This window comes from Diorhabda carinulata, chromosome X (genome assembly GCF_026250575.1).
Source record: "Diorhabda carinulata isolate Delta chromosome X, icDioCari1.1, whole genome shotgun sequence".
Classification (NCBI taxonomy): domain Eukaryota; kingdom Metazoa; phylum Arthropoda; class Insecta; order Coleoptera; family Chrysomelidae; genus Diorhabda; species Diorhabda carinulata.
In genome coordinates this window covers 25,867,737-25,879,905 of record NC_079472.1, presented here as the reverse complement: position 1 = coordinate 25,879,905, position 12,169 = coordinate 25,867,737, and the positions used below count along the sequence as shown (strand labels likewise).

Below are 12,169 nucleotides of genomic sequence, written 5' to 3'. Positions count from 1 at the left end.
ATATGTAACTCACTTTATCTCATACTTGTACCTTTTCCAAGGATTTTTACGTTAATTGTTTACGATAAAAACTTTGTTACCCCACATAGCCTGGAATACACTTCATATAAATCCGCGTATTATTTCATAAGATTGTAGATTGAAGTATGAAGAATTTTTAGGTCCAGGAGAGGCGTGTGATTTGAGTCTGTAGACCATCTATCTGATGATAAACAAATGGATACATGATTACTGGTAGCAATGAAGTGGGATAAATTATTGAAGATGAAGTTCAGTCAATAGTTTTTCACCAGATAACCCCTACTATGTATTTGAAGACGAAACTTTGGTTGTTGGTTAAATGTACTGTTCGAGAGTGTAGCAAATAGAAGGCAATAAGTCATAAAAGATATCCTTAATAAGAAAATGACTGCATATCAAGTTGCAACACGTACTCATAGCTTAAAGGCTAGTTTTTTGGCTTAGCTTTATAAGCGCTACCAATATCGAATACGTAGGAAGTCCAATAATGCCACGACGTAAGTACAGAATATCATTCCATTCCATTTGTTCGGAAACGATGAAAAAAAAAGAGGTAAAGCCATCAAACCTGTTAGATAAACGCGATTGTTCAGTTTCTCCCGAGTATGAACGTTTCTAAACGGTTTTCAATAAAGTTAAATCGAAGTAACATCTAAAAACTTTGTATTAATTTTTTATAGAATTCTGGCATCTCATAGAATCACTGTTATACACCTGCACCTCTTCGTGCTATGTTGCTAGGCAGCTGGACGTTAATTTTCTTCTGCACTTATTTAGGAGCGTTCTCCTAAATAAGCGCAGAAAAGTAAAGTTTGGCAGTATGTACAATGTTCCCCAAAATCTTTATTGGTGACATAGCTTTCGAATATTTTCTTGGCCGAATTTGTGTGCCTCCACTCCACGGATCCTAATGACGTATCTCATCCACGTCACTATTTACGATTCGATCTAGTAATGAAACACCATGTCTGCTATAATTGTCTAAACTCTTTCTATTTTTTCACATTTATTGTGATCTATAAGCATGTTTGGCATTTATCACAAAATTTGTGATCCACATTTTTATGTGAAAAATAGACAAGAGCAACGTTATTCTAAAACACTGATTTTCACGGAACTTTTCATGAATTTAACTAAATGCCCCATTTCTGGAAGGAAATTCATTTATTGCATCATTCTCTTCCAATTCGCATACTTATCGAAAAATACAAAACAAAATCGGTATCGTAAATCGCACCTGATCACCGGCGGGATTTTTAAGAATGGTTTATTTGTGATATGAATGGTGACATTATTCATGTGAGGGAAGGAATATATTAGGTTTGGCCCTAATACAGGAAAGATTCATTTGCAAGGCAGGTGAGATTTTCGATTGCATCGCATTTCATATTGGAATATCCACAAAAAAATGGTCAACATGAGAATATTTTCTGTATTATGGTTGGAAGTCGACTGCGATGCCGCGCAGATAGACACCAAGATAAAATAATCGTACTTAGCGGTGGCAAACAAAACATTTATTTTGAGAATAAATCTCGTATTAAAAAGTTTTTAGTGGGGTTTTGTTGAAATATAACTGAGGCACAAACACATTTCGAAATAAAATATTTCTGCAAAATTAGCGCTAAATTGAAGAGATGGTGTCAAAGGTTATTTTATATATGTATTGGTAATAGCTAAGACCTTGGATAGACTTCCTAAATTCTTATTAATAAAACACTGAATTTCTTACCGACGAACTTTATTTTGAGATCAGCGAATAGCCGGTAGCACCTGGGGGCCAGGTCTGCACTATACGGTGGATGAAGAAGCAATTCGAAGTGTAATTCGTTAAATTTAATCATCTTTGCCATCGACTTGTGAACCAGTGCATTGTCTTGATGAAACAGTGGTTTTTCTTCGGCATGTAGGCCGTTTTTCCTTGATTCTTGCAATCAAACGATCCAACAACCCTATGTAGTATTCGCTATTGATTATCTCTTCCTTTTGGAAGTCGCTTTATGAACAATATTCAATGCGCATCACAAAATACTGAAACCATAACATTCTCAGGTGACAGTTGTGCTATTGGACGCTTTGGACGTGGCTAACCGGCTGCAATCCACCCAAATGATGATCGTTTTGATGCCGGAGTGAAGTAATGGATCCATGTTCATCCATTGTCATGTTTAAATTCAGCAAACCAATAACAAATGGTTCTTTTCAATGGAGCGGTGCCCGGATAACATTTTTGCAGCCATAACTGAGCTTGTACAGTATTTTTTTATCAAGAAGCAATGATAAATTATCTCATGAAATTGTTTTGAAAATAATAAAAGAAAGATTACTTCAATGGTTGTCACTTTTTTCTGACTAATCGAAATGTCATGAAATTTTACATATAGTCCTCTGAAAGGTGATACTTTATAAACCCATCAAAAAACGGAATAATTTGTCTTTGAAAAAAATAAAATATTAATAATACAATATGAAAATGAATGTTTGAACAATATTTGTTTCTCTTCAAACGTCAAATGTAAGAGCTTAAATTGAAACTTAAAAGTGTCCTTTTTTTAATCAAAATAGAATATTATAAACAAAAATTCATTTATTTTAAATAAATGTTTTAAGAATTAAATGAAATAAATTGAAGAAAGTAATAATAATAACACTTTTATTCAAAGATATTTTGATCAACCCTTTTTTTCATTCTTAATGGCTTCTGAAACCGACTCTGCTACAATAGAATTGGGAAGAGTACACACATCTAGGTTAAACATATTATTTTCTGATAGAAGTTGATTAGATTCGATGATGTAATTTTGGAGAGCTATGTTTATTATTGACTTTCAATTTTATCTTTTTTCCGTAATGTATATCTACCTCAGTTGGAACGGATTATTTTATCGATAAAACATATTAAACTTTTATGGAAAATAATAACGTCGAGTATATTAATACTCATTCAATGTGTTAAAAATAATAACATGAATATGCATAAAACTAAATATGAAAAGTAGATATTGTAATTGATTTGTATCTGAAAATAAATAAGAATGTAATTCCATCCAGCATATATTTTCACATATAGTTTTTCTATAATTTAGTATATGTGTGTGATATTTACAAGCTTCTGCTATTTAAACAGTTAACCGCTAGTTGCAGTTCGCTGACCCATGCAGAATCGCGGAGTCCTAGTGTCAGTTGCATTTTTTTGTATTTATCGATTTGTAATTAATATTCGACACAGTAAATTTTATTATCAAGAAGTGTAGTAATTACTGTTCCAATCCAGTAGCTCTTAAGAAATAACTTCAGAGGTTGTGAAATTCAATTGGCGCAGTCAGCAGGATATAAACCTTTCTTCCCTTACAAAGTGTTATCAATGGACTTATAGTTTGCACACTTATCTCATTGTTCTGTAGAATTACAAAGTTCTAATTTTATTCGTACATATTTTTGATAATTAACAACAATTTGTCATTATTATTGGAAACGGTGAATCTTGTTCTTGTTATGAATCAGGGAGAGTGGCTTATATGTGATAACCATTGATTTGTATAGTCAGTAGGATATGAACCTAACCATGAGTTTTGTTCGTTTCTTACAAAGCTTTATTCATCTTTGAAGGAGATACACCATTTCACCAACCCATTAAACGCGCGTCAGACAGTGTAATTGTGAGTGTTGGTGTAGTGGTGGTGTTAACAGTGTATTCAATATGCCAAGTTATAATTGCGTTTATTATCAATATACAAGATCAATTTGTTATTTATATAGTATATAGAGATTTTTGATAATGAAAAGTATATTAGTAGTTGTTTCTATTACTCCGTAACTCTTCCCGTTTTTTTCCACGATATTTTCCCCAAAAGAAATCAAAAAATGGCTAGAAATCTTATAATATTACTTTGTTACACCAAGGCTTTAGTTAGCTTCAAGTGGCCGACCTAGAAATAGAGGAAAAATATTCACAGCAGCAGCGCAAAACCGTGAGATAACAAGAATAGCTCAATGTTATGTTGACCAGCGAACTTCCTAGCTATAGGTGTCTTACAGAATGTCTGGGACCTCTTCTTCTCTAAAAACTAAGATAAAGAGCTTAGGAAGTATGAGAAAGAGATAAAAAACATTACAAATCGCTTACAGGATTGATGATTGATGCCACTGAAGGATTGATATTAACAATTTTTATGTTTTTTTTTCCTCAGATAATGTTTGAATCGAATTTCGTAGTGAAGGAATGATATATTTTGCCACAACCACTTTAACTAAATTATTTGTGTATTTATAGACTCGCTTACAAAATATCATTGTTGTCATTATGGAAACGCTATCTGTGTATATAATACACAACTATTAAAATTTTCACAAGTCCATATTTATTCTGTTCCATCATATTTTTTTCCTATTTTTTGTACATTTTAACGTGAAAGTATAGTATGTATGTACGTATAATAATTATATTCTGACCTTATTTCAATATGAGGTGTGATACACCTCTTCTGCTTTGGTTGCCACCAATGTCCGCTATTTTCTGAAACAAAGGGTACCATATTAGATTACACTGCTAGCCTCCTTCAACAGATGATATACGAAATAGGATATAATTGTAACATTCAATAAGATTAACATCTGTTTTTTGCAAGGTATTCAGGACTAAAAACTTCTAAGATAATATTTTCGATTACAAAAAAAGTGTCAATAACAAATTAATGGTTCTGGATCTGCAGCCTTATTATACTAAATTTACATATTAATAAGAAGTATGAAAATTTCACATACATTATTGTTGGTATTTTTATCAAAACTAATGAAGGTTTTTTTCACAATCTGTATTAACGCTATCTTAAAATTTTTATCACTGTAAAAAAATTCGAAAGAACTGGAAAATATTGGAAGAATGTCAAATATTTGTGTTGTATAATAAAAAAAGGTTATTTATGATCACTGCACAAACAGGAGTCATAAGTATAAACTAACAAAAAAATAATACTTAGATCAATGATTTCCTGAATGAATTAAGTCTACTTTCTCATGGTTGTGAAAACCACTTCAATTTCTGAATCGACTTTGTTAGTTAGCACAACCAAGTGGTATTATTTTTACAACTTTTTGTATGTAAGAAAAATATGCAGATATTCTCTTGCAACATTTTCAACTTGTACAGCCCTTTCTAACTTTCCAAATCAATATGCCATTGGTCGTATATTATTTTTTTTAATGTAAATTATCCAGAAACGCATACTTGCAATCATAATTCAAAGACCTCCAAAGATTTTCGTGTGATTCCACCTCTTTCCCAAAATCTATATTGCACGATGGATTAGTATGCCCAGATTTTCTTTATTCAAAGTTTTATTTGATACTATTAACATACTTGCACCCATCATTCGGAGTTGTGCAGTTTTTAGGTAGATACCGTGACATTTACATCCAGCCGCTGTGTACATTATGCTTAGAAGTAGGATCACCTTATATCAAGATATAAATCATGAAAATCGAGCATTAATGAAACGAATATTAGAAGGTTTTTAGTATAAAAGAGCGAAAACTTTCTCTAGCGAAGATATCAATAACTTTTCAACCAAAGCATCTAATAATAAATACCAAGCAACAAAGGTAAAATATTAAGTAAATATTTTACTTAGTTATTTCATTAGATTCTGTAATTTATTTTTGCTATTAGTTTAAATAAAAATATTTAGTAATCGTGTATAAAGTATAGTATTATACTTGCAAATAATGAGTTATTGAGTCTATTGGCACGAGCGCTAGCAAGTGGAATAAGACACCTTCATTATACACTCGTGAGTAATATATTACAAAATACTTTTCATGGTTAATGTGAAATTTTACATCACTATTAATAAAATATCACCTCAAAAACTATGAATGAACAAATTTCTCACAGAAACATCAACATATCAACAACTTCTTGCCAACATTTTACTCTTTTCAGCCCTTAATTTTCCAATCCATTTATGATTAATGGATAGAAGATATTGAAGATAATTTGCGATATGTTAATTTAGGAAGAAGATACATAAATCATTCGATTGAATATTCCCTCAATTCAAAAGAAATTGTTAAGTTTGGTAGGATTCAGATATCATTTGGTTAGTTTATTTGGAATCTGTTACTACTCAGATTTTTCACGAACTTAAATTAGCAAAATATAAAACAACATTCATCTTGTATAGACTTAATATTAAAAAATTACTTCGTTAACACGGCAAAAGTTAACTAAATGTATGTAACAGCGAACTGTAATGACGTGGTTTCTCGTTAAAATGATAACACTATCATTTTTATGGATATATGCACATATTAATTACACAAAAATAATTTCATATATACGCTGTTCGTCCCGTAGGAATAATATTTTTCATTCGTTACTCTTATAGAAAATCAATAGCAATAACCAGAGTCTCCAGGAACTATTAAGAGTGTCTAGAGCTTGGTTTATTCATCTAAATTAAAATTAACATTAAACGAAACTTTCTCGTTGGTAATTTTCTGGTTTAAGCAGTAAATCAAGGACATTTGTAAATTACTACCTAATCCAATAGAAATTCTCTTAAACCAATAGAAATTCTCTGTATGGATCCATTGTATCATACAAATGTGGAAAGATCTTAACACTGTCTATCAGTGTTTTATCGTCTAAAGGACATTGTTGACTTTCAGACATTGCTTCTCCCTATTTCTTTGATATCAGTTTTAAAAATAAAACACCACGGAGGAAATCGGTGCAATAATGCGAATTATACTCGTATTTTCATAACCAACGAACAAGGATGTTGGGAACAAAACATTACCACCGATACAGACGAATTTTGTGCACATAACCTCTTAAAATTAAAGAATTAAACATTTAATTTTAATTTCAAATTACTGTTAATTAATTACATTCAAAAGTTCTTTCTAATAGATGTATAGCCGTTCGAGTCGTCAGATCGATAAGTTTTTTGATCTTATCGTAAAAAAATTCTCTTTCTACAAACTTCAAATTTGTTACTTGTACAAACTATTAAGGATAAATTTTTCGTCATCAGTTTTTTTGACGAATTTTTTAGTAGTAGATTTGAAAGCTGAGATTTTTACCAAAAAAAACCAAAATTTCGAAATCGTTCTTGTTTTCTGACAAAATGAGATAAAAATGCGACATTAATTCAATTGCTTTTTAAAGGTTATTCAATTCTTGAAAACATTCAGGGATTATTTTCAGTTTAATCACATTAGTCCCGCATTACTAAAGTAATGATTTTGACTAATCCCTAATGGTGATTAATTTGTTCGCAAAACAATGCGTAGAATTATTCAAATAGGCACAGATTTCTTTTTTGTTTACAATAAAATATTTATCCCTTCAGTTTTATTTGTTTAGATAGAGGAATTTGAGATATTCATGGAAAACCATCTAAACAGGACGTGTTAAAGGCGCTAGCTAAGTTTGAATCAAATTTTGGATATAGGGTGAACGCATATCTAGTCCACGTAGTTCAAATTTTACAGCATTTCCTGAAGATCCTGTATTTAGAAGAAGGATTAATTGATATTTATATACACACTAGTTTTTGTCACGCAATCATTATTTGAATTAACTGCGTGATTAGATATCGGAAAAGTATTATTCCGGTTACCAAAGTTTCTAACTATATTATTCTCGATATAGACCAGCGTAAATTTAGGAGTTTACATATATATAAATCGATAACTTTTGAACAAAATTACAAACGGAGCAGAAATTTTTATACTGAAGAAAATTATATGAAATATGTTTCTATATCTATATTTGATCAGTGTGCGTGGAAGTTACAAAACAAAAAAACGTTTTTGTGATCTTTGTAGCTTTATGCCGGTTTTATATTTTGCAAATACAGTGGGAAGATCAAATATCGAGGAAAATCATGATAAAGGAATAAAATGAATACATTTCAAAAACATTTACTGAGAGATTCAATCAGGTATGATATCAATATATAGGGTAAAAAATATACAACTTCGACAAATGCAATATAATATATCCTTTTTTCATCGATTCATTATCAAAACAGAGCTTGCTAATATTTATAGTATTATGCGTAATTATTGTAATGAACACATAAGGATAAATCTATTTGAAAAACTTCCTCTGTCATAAACCACTGAAATAACTTTGATTTTGTTCAATATTTTTCTAAATAGGCTTTGTTTCTATATTACAAAGTTACAAAGCTCATGATTTTGCATTTATTTGTAGTATATCTTGGACGATGGAAACATCACAACAAATATTCATTAAAACATATCTTCATTGATTTCTCATCAACTATATTTTAATGTGGGTATTTCTAGAATATTATATACCTCATCATCTCCTCATTAGTTTCTGAATTTCTTAATTATAGAAAAAGCTCTGATACGAGGGTTGTTACTTAAGTTTTGAGAGAGAAAAATAAAAACAAATATTTATAATTGGATATGACTCAACATAATAGGTAACAATGTGAATGATGATTATTGTTTTGGTTTATAAATGGATCAGAAGAAAAGTGAAGGCACCAGCATATATATATCAATATCGTTTTTGTGTCGCTAAAGTGAATTTAGAATTCTCATATAGCTCAGAGTTAATAAGTCACATTGCACATCCCTTCTAATAACTGTTAATTGAATATGTGTTGTCCATTTAACTGTAACGATAAAAATAAGTATAAAGAGATTTCGGACCTACATGTTGGGTTTTAAGGGGGAAAATAGTGTAAGAGATCATAAAATTTAGTTAAACTATTGAAAAATATGTTTTAACTGCAAATTTCAGCTGATTCTATTGTCACGAGGGTTGCTACTAAAGTTTTGAGATAAACAAATAAAAACAAACCGTTTCTTCAGTGCAACGTCGTCCTCGTAGAAGAATTCATTAGATGCCAAACAAGGACTGTTCGGTGGAAGACTGATTCATCTTCTGGCAAACAAATGCTTATGTACCATTCAGAATTGACCGTCTATGCTGTTCTAATAAAATGGTCCGATATATCTAGCTAGAAATAATACGCGACCATTTTCTGCTAAGTGGTTCATGTGTGAACAATTTTAGTGGGATTTGACTCGTCTTCAAAGACGTATACAGTCGATTGTTGTTTAGCTTCGGGTTGATATACATAGATTTATGAGTCGCTGCCTCGCCGTATTATCCAACGCGAACAAATATTTTTGTCAGCCAAATTTTTAACCAATATTGATTGAAACTAATGCCCAAGTATGCCTTAATCTCACGGTATGTCACATCTTGTAATATCAGTTTCCGGTGCCACAGCTGATTTGGAAAGACTTTCTTGACATTCTTCCTCTAGCGAAGTGCGACCACGATTGAATGTTTCAAATATCTGTAAACAATTCGAATAACATTCTTATGATAACACGTTCTTAGTATGTTCACGTGTCAAGTTTTATTATGGGAGTGTCACATTTGACATAATCAGATCAGTGTTGCCATATCCCAAAATTTTAGTAGCAACTCTAGTATCTCTAAATTTCTTCATTATGCTCTCTAATTTATTGACTTAACTATTAATTTCACTCACCTCTTCACAAATATTCCTCAATACAAAATTTAATTTTGAATTTACCAAACGTATATTATTTGATCCCTAGTATACCATTGTTATACAGAGTCGCATTGAACAACAAGCGTATATATTTAAAATATTGTTATAAATTCAATTGAAAAAATCTCCAAGTTTTTATCTGGCCGATGGTTACCTCAATAACCTTCATAATGTATTGATAAACTGTTATCAGTTTTTGATAGTAATAATAGTCGCTCAAAACACTGAATGATAAATTCTTTATTGAAATATACGAGTAGAAAGTTATATTCTTCGATTTAGTAAAGCAAAAACTATTTTCTTAACTCAACTAATATCATTTTGGAAAAATATGAGATTGTATCCGATATGTGATTCTTATCATCTTCATCTGTTGTTTGATTAACTATCTTAGTCCTCCCATCAATTCACATGTGCTCAAGGTTGAATTTCCAGGTAAACCTTCTTGATAACGTTCTACCCTGATTATGAGAAACACAATTGACTGAACCTATGTCGCAACATTGTTCTATCTTATTTACCTTTCGCCAATGCCACACGGACCCGAGTTCAAAGCGCTTGAAAATTCCAGATAATTTGAAATTTCTCCATTACCATATTCGTCTCAGTAATCATCAAGCGGCATTCTGCCAACGTTAGAGTAACGCTGGGTACGAATAGCGAGGCTTTTGTGTGACAATCCGCGGCTGTTATGCATTCTAATTGGAATATTCAGTTTTTTAGTTATGTTTCTGAGTAGAAGATGACATTTCAGTGTTTTGTTGCTTTAAAGTGTTTCCGATTTATAAGTCGAAACTCCGTTGTTCTTTCTCACTTCACTTGCGATGGAAGACACAAAGGATGTAAATTGGTCCCAATAAGTTAAATATATTTGTTTCTTTTTTGGACGTTGGAAAATGAATATCCTGACGTTAAATAAATCGACAGAAATTCATTTGCTGGACAAGTTTTGAAGTAACAACGCTTGCACTTTTGAAGCACTTTTAAAGACTTGTCTACATTCCTTCTTCCCTTTGTTTTTAGTTCATGAATTTTATGTTTTTAAAGTATTTTTCTCCATCATTTAACATAAATATATACCAATAGTTTTTGTGTTTTTGATAAAAGAATATACCAAATAATTAACTTATGGCTACGAGGCCTCTTGTGGACTTTCAATCCGACGGCAGTATCAAAATAGTCACATTACCGAAAGGGTAATGAAAATTATATAGATGTTATGACTGTGATAACATCTATATACTCATATTATATGGCAATAATAATAAATTATTTCAATTTACATCATTTGATCTAAATAATGAATTAACATTATTGCCGGAAAATATATTTACTATAGTAAATTTATTATGACATGTACCACCTTGGATTCATTTAGAAAATATAATTTTGTAGCAAACCATTTTTTTAAATTTGAAACATTATTTTAGTGAGTAAAACATTGCGTAAAACTTTATGTTTATATTTGTCGATAAAGTAGAGCATATGGAAGCAAGCATACCTATACTTCAATTTAAAAACACGTAAAACTTTTACGTCCGAAATTAAATGTACAATATTTCGAAATGAAAAATGTGATGAAGTAACAGATACAGCATGTCAACGATCAGATTATGTAAATGTAATTAAAAGTTAGTATCAAAGGTTGTGATTGGACGTAGTTCTACAGAGACTTATCAACTCACAGCTTCCAAAAAATGTTTAATAAGGTGATGAAACACGAATGGATCTTTCCGTAATAATGGAAAGTTGACTTATGTTTCAATACAACTGAAACCAACTAATTTCAACGAAAATACGAGATGCGAAAAGTGTGTTAATCACTAATTTACAATGAACGTAACTTTATAAAAAGATTCTGCAAATGCTACAAAGAGCAGTCATATTTTACGTTGGATTTATAAACAATTACAAACAAATTTTTTCCTGCAAGAGCTTTCTCCTTAGTATAGACTAAATATTCTGTATATATTTCGTGGTGGAGGAAGGTGCGAGGCAAGGCGACGTTTATCTTCATAACTGGAATGTATTTTTAGAAGTCTATTTAGAGAATTCTATGACCAATACAATATAATAGGCACCACAAAATGACATGAATGACAAAGGTATAGAGGATATGATGAGAAATATAGAAATCTAAAAACATAATCTATTAATTCTATATCAAAATAATCTTTCCATCAAGCCATTTTGAGTAGAGAGAGTAACGAGAGTTAATATGACGGATGAGGCAATAAATTGTAACGCAGTTGCGTAAATTTTTCTGTAACAAGAGCGGACGAATCGGCAGGTGCATTTTCGTGATAAAACAAAACTCTTTCTACAACAAACGATTATGTTTTTTCTTTAGTAAGGTATTAAAACGTGTCAGCAATATTGCCATTCTCTTTTCTCCCAAATAATCGATAAAGATTACAGTTAAAGAATTTTAAGCCACTGCGGCCACGATCTTATTAGATGAAAAAAATCTTTTTCTTTCTTAAATCGCGCTTCTTTCTGGAGTACAATGATATACAAAAGACCTACCCTGATATATCGACGGAAAAACTCCCTTGCATCACGTTTGAGGATATCCA

General features: G+C 31.1%; 1 protein-coding gene across 3 annotated transcripts in view; it reads right to left on the bottom strand.

Annotated features, from left to right (window-relative positions):
- The window catches only part of LOC130901933 (class A basic helix-loop-helix protein 15-like), a 163,192-nt gene that overhangs the window by 114,671 nt on the left and 36,352 nt on the right, over positions 1 to 12,169 (bottom strand). For all 3 annotated transcript variants that reach the window (XM_057813636.1, XM_057813635.1, XM_057813637.1), the window contains exon 2: positions 4,474 to 4,537. The gene's annotated coding sequence lies outside the window, so the exon portion shown is untranslated. The remainder of the gene's footprint in view (positions 1 to 4,473; positions 4,538 to 12,169) is intronic.